This window comes from Hordeum vulgare, chromosome 1H (genome assembly GCF_904849725.1).
Source record: "Hordeum vulgare subsp. vulgare chromosome 1H, MorexV3_pseudomolecules_assembly, whole genome shotgun sequence".
NCBI lineage: Eukaryota > Viridiplantae > Streptophyta > Magnoliopsida > Poales > Poaceae > Hordeum > Hordeum vulgare.
Window position 1 is genome coordinate 339,409,381 of NC_058518.1, and position 17,869 is coordinate 339,427,249.

Genomic DNA, 17,869 nt, shown 5'->3' on the forward strand with positions numbered 1-17,869 from the left:
TGGCATCATAAACTATGATCTCTAAGTTGTCATTGCAAACATGGTTCTCTCACAACAAAGCTAAATCTGGGTCGACAAGCTAGTCACATTTACACAAACAAAATAGATAGAGTTCATACCAGCTTTTCAGTCTCAGTCACTTCATCATATATCATCATTATTGCCTTTCATCTGCACGATCGAACGATGTGAACAATAATAAGAGTGCGCGTGCATTGGACTAAGCTGAATTTGCAGGCAAACACAAAGGAGAAGACAAAGTAATATGGCTCTTTTGAAAGCTAAACAGGTAAGCATGCAAGAACCACTAAGCATTGGAACCAATATCTTCTACCTTGACCCAAAGAAAAAGAAAACTATTTACACGGGAAAGCTCCCAACAAGCAAAAGAAGAAAGAAAAATATTTTTGGGTTTTCTCAAAAGGACACAAAACAAGAAAACGAGGAAACGAAAATAAACTAGCATGGATAATACAGTGGCAAAGTGTAAACACCGGCTAACAAAGTGAAAGCATAAGCATGAATGTAAAGTCGGTGAGAACACGTACTCCCCCAAGCTTAGGCTTTTGGCCTAGCTTGGTCTACTCCCATGGTGGGAAATAACTAGATCCAGGATACTCCAGAGCGGACTGTGGATGCCGCTGCTGTGTGAGCTCCTCTGGCTCCCACTGATAAACTGGCGTCTGGTACTCGACTGGCGGCTCGGGCACGGGCGCCTGTGGTTGGGCCAAGCCCTAATATGCGTAGATGTCCGAGGGCATAATAGTGTACCTGCCTGCATGAAGATTGAACAAAGAAGGAGCAGGCAAAGTAATAGTCTCTCGAGCACCCTGACTAAATACCAGGTTATAAATCATCCGTCTACTAGCATCTCTATCCAGAAAGTCATGGCAAACCATGCTGTCATAATCCAGATATTTCTCAGGGAGAAGCATCTCTCCTTCCTCTCCCAGTCTAATGGGTATCTCAAAGTGTCTGGCAAGACGGGTAGCATAGATACCTCCATAGCAACACCTTTAGAACGGTTCAGGTTCAATCGTTGAGCTACTATAGCGCCCAAGCTATAAGTCTTATCGTTATAAAGGCCTTCGCGCAAAACCGCAAGGTCTGGAGAACTAAGTGATCCAGCCTCCCCATGGCCAATCAAACATTTTTCCACAAATAGGGAGAAGTACCGAAGCACAGGAAAATGTATGCTAGCAATTCTAGCGCGAGACACTCCTCTCTCCTCTCCAATAGCAATAGTACCAATGAAATCCTCCAAGTCCCATGGACGAGGGTCACGAATATCCCCAACATAAGGTAATTTGCATACATTGCAAAAATCCTGCAACGTCATGCACTGAGGGACATCGTATATCATGAACTCAACCATGGGAGGATTCTTCCTCGGGTAAAAGTTGAAGCTTTGAACGAAAACATTGGTGAGGAGGAGGTATTGTGAGCACTTATCTTCAACGAACGCAGTAAGACCTGCGTTCTCCACCAAGTAATAGAAGTCTTTATAAAGTCCGGCGGCGCACAAAAATTTATCACTTGGCCACTCGCACGCTCGAACTTCTGTGACTCGAGGAACTACGTACTTGGGGTGGTTCTTCTCATCCTCCTTGGGGTTACGGCTTGAAGAGCCTCTCAAGAACCTCCTCATCTTTTCGTTTTTCTAGCTCTGAAAAATTCTGAAATTTTTAGAGACTTCAAAAGAAAAGTGAATAAAGATTAACCCAACTTGTAGCAACTACTCCTACTAGTGCCTAGAGACCGTATCACGCGCTAAAACTACTTGGGACCAGCTAAAATCAACATTTCTAGCTCAAGAACACGGTCACCAAGGTAGCAAGAATTCGCGAAGGATAAAGCACTAGAGAAAAAACTAATTGGACCAATGGAGGAGTCACTTACCAAGGAGTAATTTCCCCAAAACGGTTCGGAGAATGGTGCTTTGAGCAAGGAGAACGAAAATCACAGCCAAATGAGCAAGAACACGGGTTTGAGCTGCGAAACAATTTTTTCTGGAGGTGGAAGAAGAGGCTGGGAGCTGGAATGAGTGGAGGGGTCCCTATGGGCCCCACAAGCTTGCACTCCGCCACCAGGGGGGTGGGTGGCGGTGGCAGGGCTTGTGGCCCACTCGTCTGGCCCCCACGCAAGCTCTCAAGCCTAGTAATTTTCAAAATTCCAGAAAAAATCATGATAAATTTTCAAGACCATCGGAGAACTTTTATTTTCGAGGTATTTTTCTCCGGGGCGCTAAAACAGAAAATAGGAAAAGCTAAACTAATTCTATCATTTTTCTTCTAAGCAAAAGAAAATGAAAGCTTTAAAATAGAGGTATGTGACTCTCTGATTCATCCGTTTCATGGTCATCGAAAGAAATCCGTCAATGGGGTTGATCAAGTCCTTATGACAAAACCTTCTCGAATCGCAAGAGAGAACGGAGAATTTCCTAATAGCCACTAAGTCACCTCAATGGGGATATGTATCTCCCCAACAAGCAAATCATACTTCATCTTGACACGAGGAACAGGGCATTCAAAGCTCCCAATAAGAATCGATGAAGTCTTTTCGATAGCATTGATGCAATGTACTTGATATAGTTTCTTCAGAAAGTGCACGGTGTGCTCATTACCGTTGACATGGAAAGTGGCATTGCCTTTGTTGCAATCTATAACAGCCCCTGCAGTGTTTAAAAAGGGTCTTCCGAGGATGATAGCCATGGCATCGTCCTCGGGAATATCCAAGATAACAAAAAATTTAAGATAGTAGTGTTAGCAACCACAACAGGCACATCCTCGCAAATGCCAATAGGGAAAGCAGTTGATTTGTTGGCCATTTGCAGAGAAATTTCAGTAGGTGTCAACTTATCCAACTCAAGTCTACGATAAAGAGAGAGCGGCATAACACTAACACCGGCTCCAAGGTCACATAAGGCAGTTCTTACGTAGTTTCCTTTAATGGAGCAAGGTATAGTGGGCACTCCGGGATCACCAAGTTTCTTAGGAGTTCCACCTTTAAAAGTGTAATTGGAAAGCATGGTGGAGATCTCAAGATCTGGTATCTTCCGTTTATTAGTCACGATATATTTCATGTACTTGGCATACGGAGACATCTTGAGCATATCACTTAACCGCATCTGTAGAAAGATGGGTCTTATCATCTCAACGAAACGCTCAAAATCCTCATCATCCTTTTTCTTGGATGGCTTAGGAGGAAATGGCATAGGTCTCTGAACCCATGGCTCCCTTTCTTGACCATGCTTCCTAGCAGTAAAGTCATTCTTATCGTATCTCTTAGTTTGTGGGTTATCAGGATTAACCGTAGGTTCAATCTCCACATCCTCATCATTGCTAGGTTGAGCATTATTATGAACATCGATGTCCATATTATCCCCACGTTCATGTTCATCACCAGATTGCGTTTCTGCATCACACGCAGAAATACCATTAGGTTCTTCAGGTGTGACATTATTTGGTGAACTGGCATGCAGGCTTCTATCATCCCTCTTCTTCTCCTTAGGATGACTAGGTGTATCAGCATTGATTCCTTGAGAATCTTGATCAATTCTCTTAGGATGACCTTCAGGATACAAAGGTTCCTGAGTCATTTTGCCTCCTCTAGTAATGACTCTGACAGAGTTGTCATTTAATTCATTGAGCAGGTCATTCTGAACTTTAAGTACTTGTTCTACCTGAGTAGTAATCATAGAGGCATGTTTACTCACAAGCTTCAGATCATTGACATTTTTGTCTACACAAGCACTTAAATGGCTAAGCATACGACTACTTTGTTCCAAATGTCTGCTAGCATAATCATTGAAACTTTGTTGTTTGGCAACAAAGTTGTCAAATTCATCAAAGCATAGACTAGCAGGTTTGTCAAAAGGAATATCACTCTCGTCAAACCTACGCACAGAATTCACTTCTACTACCTGTATCAGGTTATCGAGACCATGGATATCTTCGATAGGTGGTAGATTTTTGACATCTTCAGATCTAATGCCTTTCTCTTGCATAGATTTCTTGGCTTCTTGCATATCTTCGGGACTGAGGAATAGAATGCCTCTTTTCTTAGGAGTTGTCTTAGGAGGTGGTTCGGGAATAGTCCAAGCATTATCATTGATCAAGATGTTATTCAGTAGAGTCTCAGCTTGTTCTACAGTTCGTTCCCTAAAAACACAACCGGCACAACTATCTAGGTGGTCTCTAGAGGCATCGGTAAGTCCGTTGTAGAGGATATCAAGTATCTCGTTCTTCTTAAGAGGGTGATCAGGCAAAGCATTCTGTAGCTGGACGAGCCTCCCCCAAGCTTGTGGGAGACTCTCTTCTTGGAGTTGAGAAAAGTTGTATATTTCCTGCAAGGCAGCTTGCTTCTTATGGGTAGGGAAATATTTCTCACAGAAGTAATAGACCATCTCCTGGGGACTACTCACACATCCAGGAGCAAGAGAGGTGAACCAGACTTTAGCATCATCCTTTAGAGAGAAAGGAAACAGCTTAAGGATATAGTAGTGGCGGATCTTCTCCTCATTAGTGAAAAGGGTGGCTATATCGTGTAGTTTGGCAAAATGGGCTACGACCGTATCAGACTCATAACCGTGAAAAGGATCAGATTCGACTAGAGAGATTATCTCAGGATCGACAGAGAATTCATAATCCTTATCGGTGATAAAGATAGGTGAAGTGGCAAACTTCGGGTCATATTTCATCTTAGCTTTCAGAGATTTTTCCTTCCACTTGAGAAGTAATTTATCACCGTCGTAGGCATCCTTACACGCAAGAAAATCCTCAGCTATCTCTCCCTCCATAACGTAACCCTCAGGTATATCAGGCAATTCATATCTAGGAGAGCTAGATCTAGCAGGAGCAAAAGTAGGTTCTATCTCAATAGTATCGGCAGTATCAGAAGCATCACGAGCATTGGCAGTAACTCTAGCAATATGAGCATCAAGGAACACCCCTAGTGGAACATCAGGCAAAGTAGTATCTCTAGAAGTATCAAGCATAGCATCATCAGGCAAAATAGCATCTCTAGCATCATCAGGCAAAGCAGTATCAGGCATAGCATCTCTAGCAGTATCAAGCATAGTATCATCACGCATAGCATCTCTAGCAGTATCAGGCATAGTATCAAGCATAGCATCTCTAGCAGTAGCATCATAAGCATCATCAAGCACACGCGACATATCAAGATTTCTAGCAGGAGGTGATGTCGCAAACTTACTCATAACTGAAGGTGAATCAAGTGCAGAGCTAGATGGCAATTCCTTATGTGACATCCCCGAATTAGGCTACAGTAATCTCGGCACTTGAACTACAGTAAATCTATGCAAAGGATGCCACGTCCCTCTGATTCTATCTTTGATCTCGTGATAGTCAGAACCGAGTGGAAGTTCGAAGTTTAAAAATAAATCAAACGAAAAAAAAGGTTTTATAATATTTAAAATAAAAATTGTCGGGGAAGTTATTAAAAATTTCCTAAATAAGTTATAAAAACAAATCGGGCCTTTTTGAAAATATTAACAGTCCTATATAATTAAAACAGAAAGATATATATATATATATTAAAATAAAAGGTAAGAAAAACAAAAGGAAAAAGCCCCTGGCCCAACCGGCCAGGCTCCCAGCAAACCCTAGCCAGCGAGGCCCCTCCCCTCGCTCCCCCGTGACACCCGCCGCCACCCCACCCTGCACACCCCCCTCGAACCCTCCTCTCTCCCTCTCGGAACACCTCCCCACGGGAGCCGAGCCCCACCAACCCCCCCCCCCCCTGCACGCCGAAGCCCCCACCCCACCGACACCTCCGCTCGCCTCACCCCCACCCACCGACGAGGCCCCCCTCCTCTCGGTCCTCTCCCCCTCCCCCCCCCCCACGACACCGACGAGAGGACCCCCCCCCTCGGCCTACTCTCTCCCAACCGGCAGCCCCAGCCCGATCCCCCATCCCCCCGATCCACCCCTTCCCCACGAGAGCCGAGAGAGAGAGCCCACAGCCTCCCGGATCTCCCCCCCCCCCCACCGACCGGCCTACCCTGCACCCGTCGCCCCCCCCCCCATCCTCCCACCGACGGCTCCCTGTCGCCTCCCTCCCTGCTCGCCCGAGCCTTCGAGGGACGGAGCCCCTTCCTCGTCGGCCGAACTGCCCCCATCCCCATCGGGAGTCCCGCAGATCGGCCTCCCTCCCCTGCACCGCCCCACCGCGGCCCCGGGAGCCCCTCTCGGCGACCCTCCGGCCGGCTCCCCTCGCCGGCACGACCTCTCCAGCAACAACCGTCCTCACCGGCATCACCACCATCGCGCCACCACGGTCACCGCCTCCGGGAACGCCTCCACGCCGTCTCCTCGGCCCCTTCCCGCGAACTCCGGCTTCACCGGGCCCTCACGTCAACGTTGGTGAGCCCCTCCTCGGGCTCCTCCCACCATCTGGTTCCCCTCGCCGTCCCGGTTCCGTTCCGACGAACGACGCTCTGTTCCAACAACGTGATGTTCGCGTAAGAGATTGAAGTTAGTGTTTCTTCTCTGTTGAGAAAAGAAGAAGCACAGAAGAAGACTCTGTGTTAACTCTGTTAACAGAGAGAGGGAGATGAGAGTTTTTGAGAGAAATAAAAATAAAACTATGTATTTGCGTATGTATGTATGTATGTATTAGATGTCGTACGTATTTTGTATGTATGAGATGCACGATGTATGTATTTGCGTATATAGGTATATGGAGAATACGTTAATTGTTTGATTATGTATCTGTGAGTAAAAATGTGTATTTGGCCTAAAGCCCCTTACCGGTGGGGCCAACGCACCCCGCTGTCTATGACAGGGAGGCCCCACACCCTCTCTTTAAGTTAGGTGAAAATTAAAATATAAATATAAAAATAATGTTTTTATTAAATAAATAAATAAATAGATATATTATTTAATTAATTAATTGGCTAATTAGAATAATAAGAGTATGACGCGTGGGTCCCCCACTAAATTAAACTTATTAATTAATATTTAATGTTAATTAAAACTTGTGCCTATGACATTCGGGACCCACTAGTCAGTTGACCAGTCAACTGTTGATGTCAGCATGACATCATGCTGATGTCATAATATCATTTTATTAAATTATTTAAATTTGTTTTTAATTCCTAATTATTAAATAAAACTTTAAAAATTAATATTAAATAATCCGTAAGTCATATCAAAATATTTTCAACATGAAAGTTGATCAGCAGAACGAGATGAACCCGGATACACGGTCCATTCGTGTGTCACGCGTCCCTAGCATAGCAAACATGGAACATTTCCATCGTTTTCAGTATGACCGGTAGTAGCCAGAGACTCGGAAAATATCGTGAGATATTCTTCCGACCCGTCTATGACGGATGTTGCTGCGTTAGCTCATGTCTAGCCTAAATCTTGCCTTGTCATGCATTGTGTTGCACCGTTGCTATTATTTATTGTTTCTTCCCCCTCTTCTTACCGGTAGACCCCAAGACTGACGCTGCTGCAGGGTACATCTACAACCCTGCCGATCAGTCTTTTCCGCAGAGCAGCAAGGCAAGCAAACCCCCCTTGATCATTCCTATATTGCCTATGTCTTTCTTCCTACTGTTTGCATTAGTATTTTGCTACTTTTGTAGTTAGCCCCTGTATCTGATGCATAGCCTATTTTTGATGAACTACTACTTTCAGTCATGTACTTTTAATATGCTTAGTATAGGTGGAGCAGTCATCCCATCTGACCCCGTAGTCCAGTTGTCCCTCTTGTTTTCAAATCTCGATCCTTAATCGACGAGCCAGACGTGACACAGCACACACACACACCCCTTACTTGTACGACGCTACAAAGATACTATTGGGTACCGAGGGTGACACCTCGCTAAATACTCCTGATGATATCTCTGTAGTATAGCTAGTCGGCCGTGGTTATCGAGGGTGATTCCTCTTTCACCATTCCCGACGATGCCTCTGTCGTGTAACCCCTCAAGTGTGGGACCCCCGAGGGTGATTCCTCTAAGCCCACCTTGATGGATACATCATTCGGAATCCAACGAGGGTGATACCTCGGATTCCCCCCGATGTTACTACCACACAGTTACTCGATCATGTTACTGGGATCATTGGTGATTAGTTGTAAGACAGGTGGATTCCCGCGAGATTGTGTTGATGGCCAAATTAAAATGTCAATGGATTTGGATATTTGATCTGGGTTGGTCGGAGACCTTTTCGCACTAACCGGCTACGCGGGAAGAATTATGGGTACTCGGCGTCGCGGTATCACCCGAAGCTTTTCAGATGTCAGCAAATGTAGCGGCGCGCGCCCGAGTGGTCCCGAGATGCATCGCTCTTGTGATTAAGGGATGCTAGGACTGACGTCGGCCGCCCACGCCACGTGCAGGAGCGCGAAGGGGAACTGGGCCCATGAACCCTTTGTTCTTAGGAGTTAGACCGGCGGGTTGGCCTCTCTGATTTGTCTTAGGTGGGGCTGCGACGTGTCGATATTCCGAGGCCGGGCAGGACCCAGAAAAGTATGTCCGGTGAGAGTGTTATCGAGCGTGACGGGACATGTGGTGCACCCCTGCAGGGATGAAAATTAACTATTCGAATAGCCGTGTCCACGGTTACAGGACGACTTGGAGTTGTGCCCTGATCTTATACAACTACAATTGTTACTTAACTGGATCATTAGTTGCCTCGGGATTGCTTCCTCGGAGGGAGTCGAGGGAGGATCTCTAGGCGTGACCTCACTTTAATATTGCTGCAACAATATGACTATTAATGTTTTACCCCTGTTCTACTCTCGTCTTTTGCTGCAAGACCCTGAAGATGCTAGTCTTCTATAGGACTAGGCCTTCTCTCTATTCTTGCATTGCTGCAGTCAGTCCACATATAAAACCCTTTCTTTGATATTGGTGCATTTTTAGCATAGTTCTGATGTAAGTCTTGCGAGTACTTTGGAGGAGTACTCACCACTGCTTTGCTCCCCCTTTGTCCCCTTGATCCGTTTGCTGCGACCAGATGATGGAGCCCAGGAGATGGAGGTCCCCGCCGACGACGACTACTATCCCGACGGTGCCTACTACGTGGAGGCCGCTGATGACCAGGAGTAGTTTAGGAGGTTCCCAGGCAGGACGCCTCGCCTCGTTCGATCGTTGTATCTTTTGTGCTAGCCTTCTCTAAGGCACCCCATGTTTTATGTCTGTACTCAGATATTGTTGCTTCCGCTGACTCGTGTGTTTATCGAGTTTCCGTATTCAGCCCTCGAGGCCCCTGGCTTGTAATATGAAGCTCATATTGTTTTATTTGTGTCTAGAGTTGTGTTGTGATATCTTCCCGTGAGTCCTTGGGTTTGATCGTATGCATTTGCGTGTATGATTAGCGTACAATTGAACCGAGGGCGTCACAAGTTGGTATCAGAGCCGGCTGCATGTAGGTAGCCCCCTTTCCAACTGCTTGGACGAAGTTGAGTATAGTGTTTGAAAAACTTTACTAACACTGATGTTGTGGCTTACGGGCCCACATCTCAATTGGGTGGTATTAGTATCTTTTATTCCTTTCCTATACTCTGGGCTCTACTCTCTCTTCTCTTTCGGTTAAAGATTTTACTAACTCTAACATTAGGTTCTCGTAAGTGCTTCCTCCCGGAGAGCCCTGTATTCCAAGCGATGGCTTTATCTATCAGAAGAATTGCAGCTACTCTTCGATGTTCTCTTAAGAACTTGTGCTCATCGCTTTTGCGATTTCTCTTCCTCCGTCAAGCCCTATGGATGATGACATACAAATGTCGTTCATACTTTCTTCTCCAATTGCTCTTGTTTTACGAGATGCAACGGATTATCTTATCGGGGATTCGTCCATCATCAGTTTTCATGGGATTCGAAAGTTCTTTGAATTACTATTCGGTCTTCCGAAATCCTTCGTAGCCTAATGTTCATGACCTCTCTCACTTGCTTGTGTTATGGTTAAATCCATATGTCTAGGAGCATTCATTAAAATCCTTTGAATTTTCCTGTGATCTTATTGATTCTACCTTTGGGTGAATGCACACAATCATTTGTTGATACTCGTGAATTATCTTCCGGCTCAGACGTCCTTCCAGACGGAGCGGGTTCTCGACAAATCGACTTTGGTTGGCTATCCATCCAAGTCCATTCAACTTAGTGGTATTTGATCAGAGCACTGTTTATGATACACCAATCTGGAAATCCTAATTCCGTTGGTAATTAAGTATCAGTATTTTTCAGACGTTCTATTAACTAATGCACTGCATCCCATCTCCCTCTGATTGAGTACCGAAGCACACCTCAGATCTTTTGAGGACTGTCAGACTCATTCTGGGTTATTATCCAACGGCATCCTTTGCTTTCGGAAATTCTTGTGATTGCTTTCCCTGACACGTGATGCCATTGGTAAATTGTGTCTTCTCCCTCTGATAGAATTGTATCCAATACTTTTGTCGGTCATGCATTGTAGTCAAGCATGTGTTAATTACTCTTGGAGATTATGGTATATGTTCCTAAGATGCCCTAACGGGTTGAGCCTATGCCTTCCTAAATTCATATGACTCGAAAAGTTTTCACGAGTCTTACTCTTGTGGTGTTATACCGGATATTCTTTCAATACTACAACCTTATCAAAGGCGAGGAGTAAATGGCAGGTGATGCATTGATGAAGTGGGAGTCGACCTTGAACTTTGTGTTCATGCCCATGGAAACGACGTTGATCTTACCATAGAAACTTCTCGTATCAATAATCATTCATGATGTGGTTTAATCTGGTGTCTGTGATCTTGTACTTTGCAATCGTGGTTCCGACCATGTTGTCCTACCTTGATTTCATTCTCAGGCAAGTGAAAGTACTTGTCTTCTTCAGATCAATACATCGGTCCAAGCCTTAATGTTGATCTACCTCCGAGTATTATTCCTTGTAGCTCGAGGATATCACGGAGCTACATAACTTCTTGTGAGCTCCTCATCAACTATGATATTTTCATTAATTCCAGTTTCCTCGTGTTTGAGTTGTTGGACACGCGAGTACATCGATAACTGAATCAAGTATGCACTGCGATTCGACAACTCTTAGTAATCTTCCTTGTTTACGAGTTTGTACTCGATCCTGTCATTCCAAGCTGTTAAGCTACATCATCATCGTCATGTTGGAGCTCGACCATGCTATCTATACCATTCATCCCTGGAACACAATTCCAATTGTGCATTAAGCTTGCATCGAGCTTTCCACATCATGTTGGTTGTCTTGAAAGGCAATCTAAATTCTAAGCTAGCAGTCTTATCTGTGTTTCCGACAACCTCTTGCTTCATCATTCCCTTGCTTGATGTCGTCGCTAAACGATTACATCTTCATGAAATTTCTCGACAAATGCGTCGTGATCATCATCAGCATTCTGAGCTCTTGCAGGGTATCAATCGAATGCATGTTGACAAATACCATCCTTGCCCCTCGATGATTGTATTATCATCGGTATCATTGTTGACCTTCCCTCCAACACAAACGTGTTCATGTTTTGTGTTGTCCCTTAAGTCCCTTGCTTTTCAGCTTATTTTATCTTCTACCTTGGGGTATTACCATCTTTTCTATCAAGAATGTGGTGAGCATCATCACACCTCTTAAGAATTCTTGATATAGTGATACTTCTCGACATCACCATTCATTTCTTGGTCTCGTGTTGTTTCAAACCGGAATACCAACAAGTGAACTCTGATGTGTGATTCCAATACTTCTGGCAACCCTGTTGCCTTGAGGTTAACAACTGATTGTTTTATTCTTAGTGTGTTGGGTGTTGACTCATCATTTTTAAATTTGTCGTGCTACTCACCCAGTAATTCTGAGTGCACCCTTTTACCAATGTTTAATTGTTGTTGTTCCCTCGAGCATACGACATTATACCATTTGATTTGACAAATGCTATCTCCTTGATATTATAATTTTGGAAATTCGTCCCTGTCAAAATCTTGAGGGATTGTTGCTGAGCCCATCGGTCGCACCCTCAAGTTCTCCATGGTTCGTGATGAATCTTTTGAAAGCACTATCTTTGTGCCTAGCTCATGGAGGATATGTTTAATATAAGAAGTGTTTTCCCAAAGTTCACGTGCACTCTTTCCGACGTGAATATGTCAAAGTTTTGTTCTGCTTTCTCTAGGATCATCCCAAGCCATTCACGCATGTGCGAAGTGTTATATGTTTTTATGATTTTCTATTCTCACTACATATAACTTGCTCACCATGCCAAGCCACTGACTGATTTGATCAAGGAAAATAAGTTCCTTCATAAGAGCTAATCTAGACTTACACATGGAGCCTTGTTGTCCTCCATGATGGTTTCCAAATGAGAACTCAGTTGCATTTTGACGTAAGAATTCTATGTGGGCACGAATGTCTTGACATTGTGTTCATATGTCTTAAAGTCGAACTCATGATTCAAGGATTGCTTGTGCAGTTCATATCCTGAGACTCCTGCATCATCATCTTTTCTTCTAAGGTATCTTGAGCCTGAGGTATCCTATCACCAATCGGATCTGAATCTCGGGCAGATATGATGGTTGGAACATTTTCCCAATAATTATAACTTTAGTCTTATGTAACCCGGTACGGTGATGTCTGGTTTGGCACACCGGGCCGCAGGACCTATTGTTATAAATCCTTCCATATGTAAGGTTCGCCATTCTACCATGAGGAAATTGTATGACTTAGCTTCGTAAGTTGTTCCTGATGGTTCCTCTTTGAATACCCATAAGTACAACCTTTATCTGATGACCATGTCGATACTACCCTGAGGCATGGATGTGGCACTTCAAATTTCAACAGGAACATTGGAAGCGCAATGCTAAATTGTTTCTGATCAAATATCCAGACCGCGTGGTATGGGTAAACATCATGATTCTTTTTGCCTCTTTGTCTAAATGGTTATGTACTTGATGACCTATCTTGTATATCGTACCCTATCTTTTTCCTCGGGAATGGTATACTTTAGGTTCTTTGTGTGTGTGAACACATTTTCCTTCCTATTGGTCTGTCTGACCTTTCTTGTGGCATAACTTAGCTAAGCAGTGTTAATTCCCTGCTTAGGTAAACATCTCGGTATACAACTCTGTCGGTAAGACCCTGTTACTATTGTGGATAACATTCCGTAGCCAACGGTGGACGAGAACCTTGCCTACTGGTCCGCCTCCTTTCAACGAGCAGGAAGATGGTTCTATTCGTCCCTCGCCCTTGGTACCGATGTTGTCCAACATAACTGACAAGTTATCCTCTGACATGTCTTGCTACCAAGATCGTATAATATGTCACCCCTCTACCTACTCCCGGCCCACATGGTGGACCCATAACCCAAAGTTCCACGGTATTGAAACCTGACTCTCCTGTACATCTTTTGACTCCAAGGTAACATTTGCACTTGACTTCGTAAGGAATTCCGGGGCCATCGTTCAATGGACTGATCACTCCTGGGTCCAGATGTTATCCAACATGCTAAAGATCAAGTTCGCATTGATTACGACAATCTGAAGGCTGCTCAGTCTCGTCAGATGAGTCAATATGACCGTCATCATCAAGATATGGCCTATCAACCTAGCGAAAAGGCATATCTTCGTGTCACACCAATGAGAGGCGCACACCGTTTCGGGATCAAGGGCAAGTTAGCTCCTCGCTATATTGGTCCTTTCACTGTTCTCGAAAAGCGTGGAAAAGTGGCTTATCAATTGGAACTATCGGCGAACCTTTCTCAGGTTCAGGATGTCTTCCATGTGTCTCAGCTCCGTCGTTGCTTCAGTGATCCTATTCGAGCAGTGGATCATGATATGTTGAGCTGCAATAAGGCCTCTCTTATAGAGAACATCCGGTCCGCATTCTCGATCAGACTGAACGACAAACTCGTCGCAAGGTCACCAAGTTCCTTAAAGTGCAATGGTCAACTCATTCTGAAGATGATGCCACTTGGGAACGCGAGGGTCATCTTCGTGATGAATACCCCGAGCTCTTTCCTTCTACCTCTTAATTCTCGGGACGAGAATTCTTGTTAGTAGGGGAGAGTTGTGACATCCCCGAATTAGGCTATAGTAATCTCGGTACTTGAACTACACTAAATCTATGCAAAGGATGCCACGTCCCTGTGATTCTATCTTTGATCTCGTGATAGTCGGAACCGAGTCGAAGTTCGAAGTTTAAAAATAAATCAAACGAAAAAAAAAGGTTTTATAATATTTAAAATAAAAATTGTCGGGGAAGTTATTAAAAAATTCCTAAATAAGTTATAAAAACAAATCGGGCCTTTTCGAAAATATTAACAGTCCTATATAATTAAAACAGAAAGATATATATATATATTAAAATAAAAGGTAATAAAAAACAAAAGGAAAAAGCCCCTGGCCCAACTGGGCCAAGTTGGCCCAGCCGGTCAGGCTCCGAGCAAACCCTAGCCAGCGAGGCCCCTCCCCTCGCCCCCCCCCCCCCCTGACAGCCGCCGCCACCCCACCCTGCGCACCCCCCTCGAACCCTCCTCTCTCTCTCGGTACACCTCCCCAGGGGAGCCAAGCCCCACCAACCCCCCCTGCACGCCGAAGCCCCCACCCCACCAACACCTCCCGCTCGCCTCACCCCCCACCCACCGACGAGGCCCCCCCTCCTCTCGGTCCTCCCCCCCCCCCCCCCCCCCCCACGACACCCACGAGAGGACCCCCCCCCCTCGGCCTACTCTCTCCCAACCGGGAGCCCCAGCCCGATCCCCCATCCCCCCGATCCACCCCTTCCCCACGAGAGCCGAGAGAGAGAGCCCACAGCCTCCCGGATCTCCCCCCCCCCAACCGACCGGCCTCCCCTGCACCCGTCGGCCCCCCATCCTCCCGTCGGCGGCTCCCTGTCGCCTCCCTCCCTGCTCGCCCGAGCCTCCCAGGGATGGAGCCCCTTCCTCGCCGGCCGAACCGGCCCCATCCCCATCGGGAGTCCCACAGATCGGCCTCCCTCCCCTGCACCGCCCCACCGCGGCCCCGGGAGCCCCTCTCGGCGACCCTCCGGCCGGCTCCCCTCGCCGGCACGACCTCTCCGGCAACGACCGTCCTCACCGGCATCACCAGCACCGCGCCACCACGGTCACCGCCTCCAGGAACGCCTCCACGCCGTCTCCTCGGCCCCTTCCTGCGAACTCCGGCTTCACCGGGCCCTCTCGTCAATGTTGGTGAGCCCCTCCTGGGGCTCCTCCCACCATCTCGTTCCCCTCGTCATCCCGGTTCCGTTCCGACGAACGGCGCTCCGTTCCGACGACGTGATGTTCGCGTAGGAGAGATTGAAGTTAGTGTTTCTTCTCTGTTGAGAAAAGAAGAAGCACAGAAGAAGACTCTGTGTTAACTCTGTTAACACAGAGAGGGAGATGAGAGTTTTTGAGAGAAATAAAAATAAAACTATGTATTTGCGTATGTATGTATGTATTAGATGTCGTACGTATTTTGTATGTATGAGATGCACAATGTATGTATTTGCGTATATAGGTATATGGAGAATACGTTAATTGTTTGATTATGTATCTGTGCGTAAAAATGTGTATTTGGCCTAAAGCCCCTTAATGGTGGGGCCAACGCACCCCGCTGTCTATGACAGGGAGGCCCCACACCCTCTCTTTAAGTTAGTTGAAAATTAAAATATAAATATAAAAATAATGTTTTTATTAAATAAATAAATAGATATATTATTTAATTAATTAATTGTCTAATTAGAATAATAAGAGTATGACGCGTGGGTCCCCCACTAAATTAAACTTATTAATTAATATTTAATGTTAATTAAAACTTGTGCCTATGACATTCGGGACCCACTGGTTAGTTGACCAGTCAACTGTTGATGTCAGCATGACATCATGCTGTTGTCATAATATCATTTTATTAAATTATTTAAATCTTTTTTTAATTCCTAATTATTAAATAAAACTTCAAAAATTAATATTAAATAATCCGTAAGTTAGATCAAAATATTTTCAACATGAAAGTTAATCAGCAGAACGAGATGAACCCGGATACACGGTCCATTCGTGTGCCACGCGTCCCTAGCATAGCAAACATGGAACATTTCCATCGTTTTCAGTTTGACCAGTAGTAGCCACAGACCTGGAAAATATCGTCAGATATTCTTCTGACCGTCTATGACGGATGTTGCTGCGTTAGCTCATGTCTACCATGCATCTTGCCTTGTCATGCATTGTGTTGCACCGTTGCTATTATTTATTGTTTCTTCCCCCTCTTCTTACCGGTACACCCCGAGACTGACGCTGCTGTCGGGTACATCTACAACCCTGCCGATCAGTCCTTTGCCGCAGAGCAGCAAGGCAAGCAAACCCCCCTTGATCATTCCTATATCGCCTATGTCTTTCTTCCTATTGCTTGCATTAGTATTTTGCTACTTTTGTAGTTAGCTCCTATATCTGATGCATAGCCTATTTTTGATGAACTGCTGCTTTCAGCCCTGTACTTTTAATATGCTTAGTATAGGTGGAGCAGTCATCCCATCTAACCCTGTAGTCCAGTTGCCCCTCTTGTTTTCAAATCTTGATCCTTGATCGACGAGCCAGACCTGACACAGCACACACACACACACACCTGAGTTGTACAACTCTAGAGAGATACTATCGGGTACAGAGGGTGACACCTCGCTAAGTACTCCTGATGATATCTCTGTAGTATAGCTAGTCGGCCATGGTTATCGAGGGTGATTCCTCTTTCACCATTCCCGACGATGCCTCTGTCGTGCAACCCCTCAAGTGTGGGACCCCCGAGGGTGATTCCTCTAAGCCCACCTTGACGGATACATCATTCGGAATCCAATGAGGGTGATACCTCGGATTCCCCCCGATGTTACTACCACACAGTTACTCGACCATGTTACTGGGATCATTGGTGATTAGTTGTAAGACAGGTGGATTCCCGCGAGACTGTGTTGATGGCCAAATTAAAATGTTAATGGATTTGGGTATTTGATCTGGGTTGGTCGGAGACCTTTTCGCACTAACCGGCTACGCGGGAAGAATTATGGGTACTCAGCATCGCAGTATCAGCCGAAGCTTTTCAGATGTCAGCAAATGTAGCGGCGGGCGCCCGAGTGGTCCCGACATGCATCGCTCTTGTGATTAAGGGATGCTAGGACTGACGTCGGCCGCCCACGCCACATGCAGGAGCGCGAAGGGGAACTGGGCCCATGAACCCTTTGTGCTTAGGAGTTAGTCCGGCGGGCTGGCCTCTCTGATTTGTCTTAGGTGGGGCTGCGACGTGTCGATATTCCGACGCCGGGCAGGACCCAGAAAAGTATGTCCGGCGAGAGTGTTATCGAGCATGACGGGACATGTGGTGCACCCTTGCAGGGATGAAAATTAACTATTCGAATAGCCGTGTCCATGGTTACAGGACGACTTGGAGTTGTGCCCTGATCTTATACAACTAAGTTTGTTACTTAACTAGATCATCAGTTGCCTCAGGATTGCTTGCTCGGAGGGAGTCGAGGGAGGATCTCTAGGCGTGACCTCACTTTAATATTGCTACAACAATATGACTATTAATGTTTTACCCCTGTTCTACTCTCGTCTTTTGCTGGAGGCCCTGAAGATGCTAGTCTTCGATAGGACTAGGCCTTCTCTCTATTCTTGCATTGTTGCAGTCAGTCCACATATAAAACCCTTTCTTTGATACTGGTGCATTTTTAGCATAGTTCTGATGTAAGTCTTGCGAGTACATTGGAGGAGTACTCACCGCTGCTTTGCTCCCCCTTTGTCCCCTTGATCCATTTGCTGCGACCAGATAATGGAGCCCAGGAGATGGAGGTCCCCGCCGACGACGACTGCTACCCCGACGGTGCCTACTACGTGGAGGCCGATAATGACCAGGAGTAGTTTAGGAGGTTCCCAG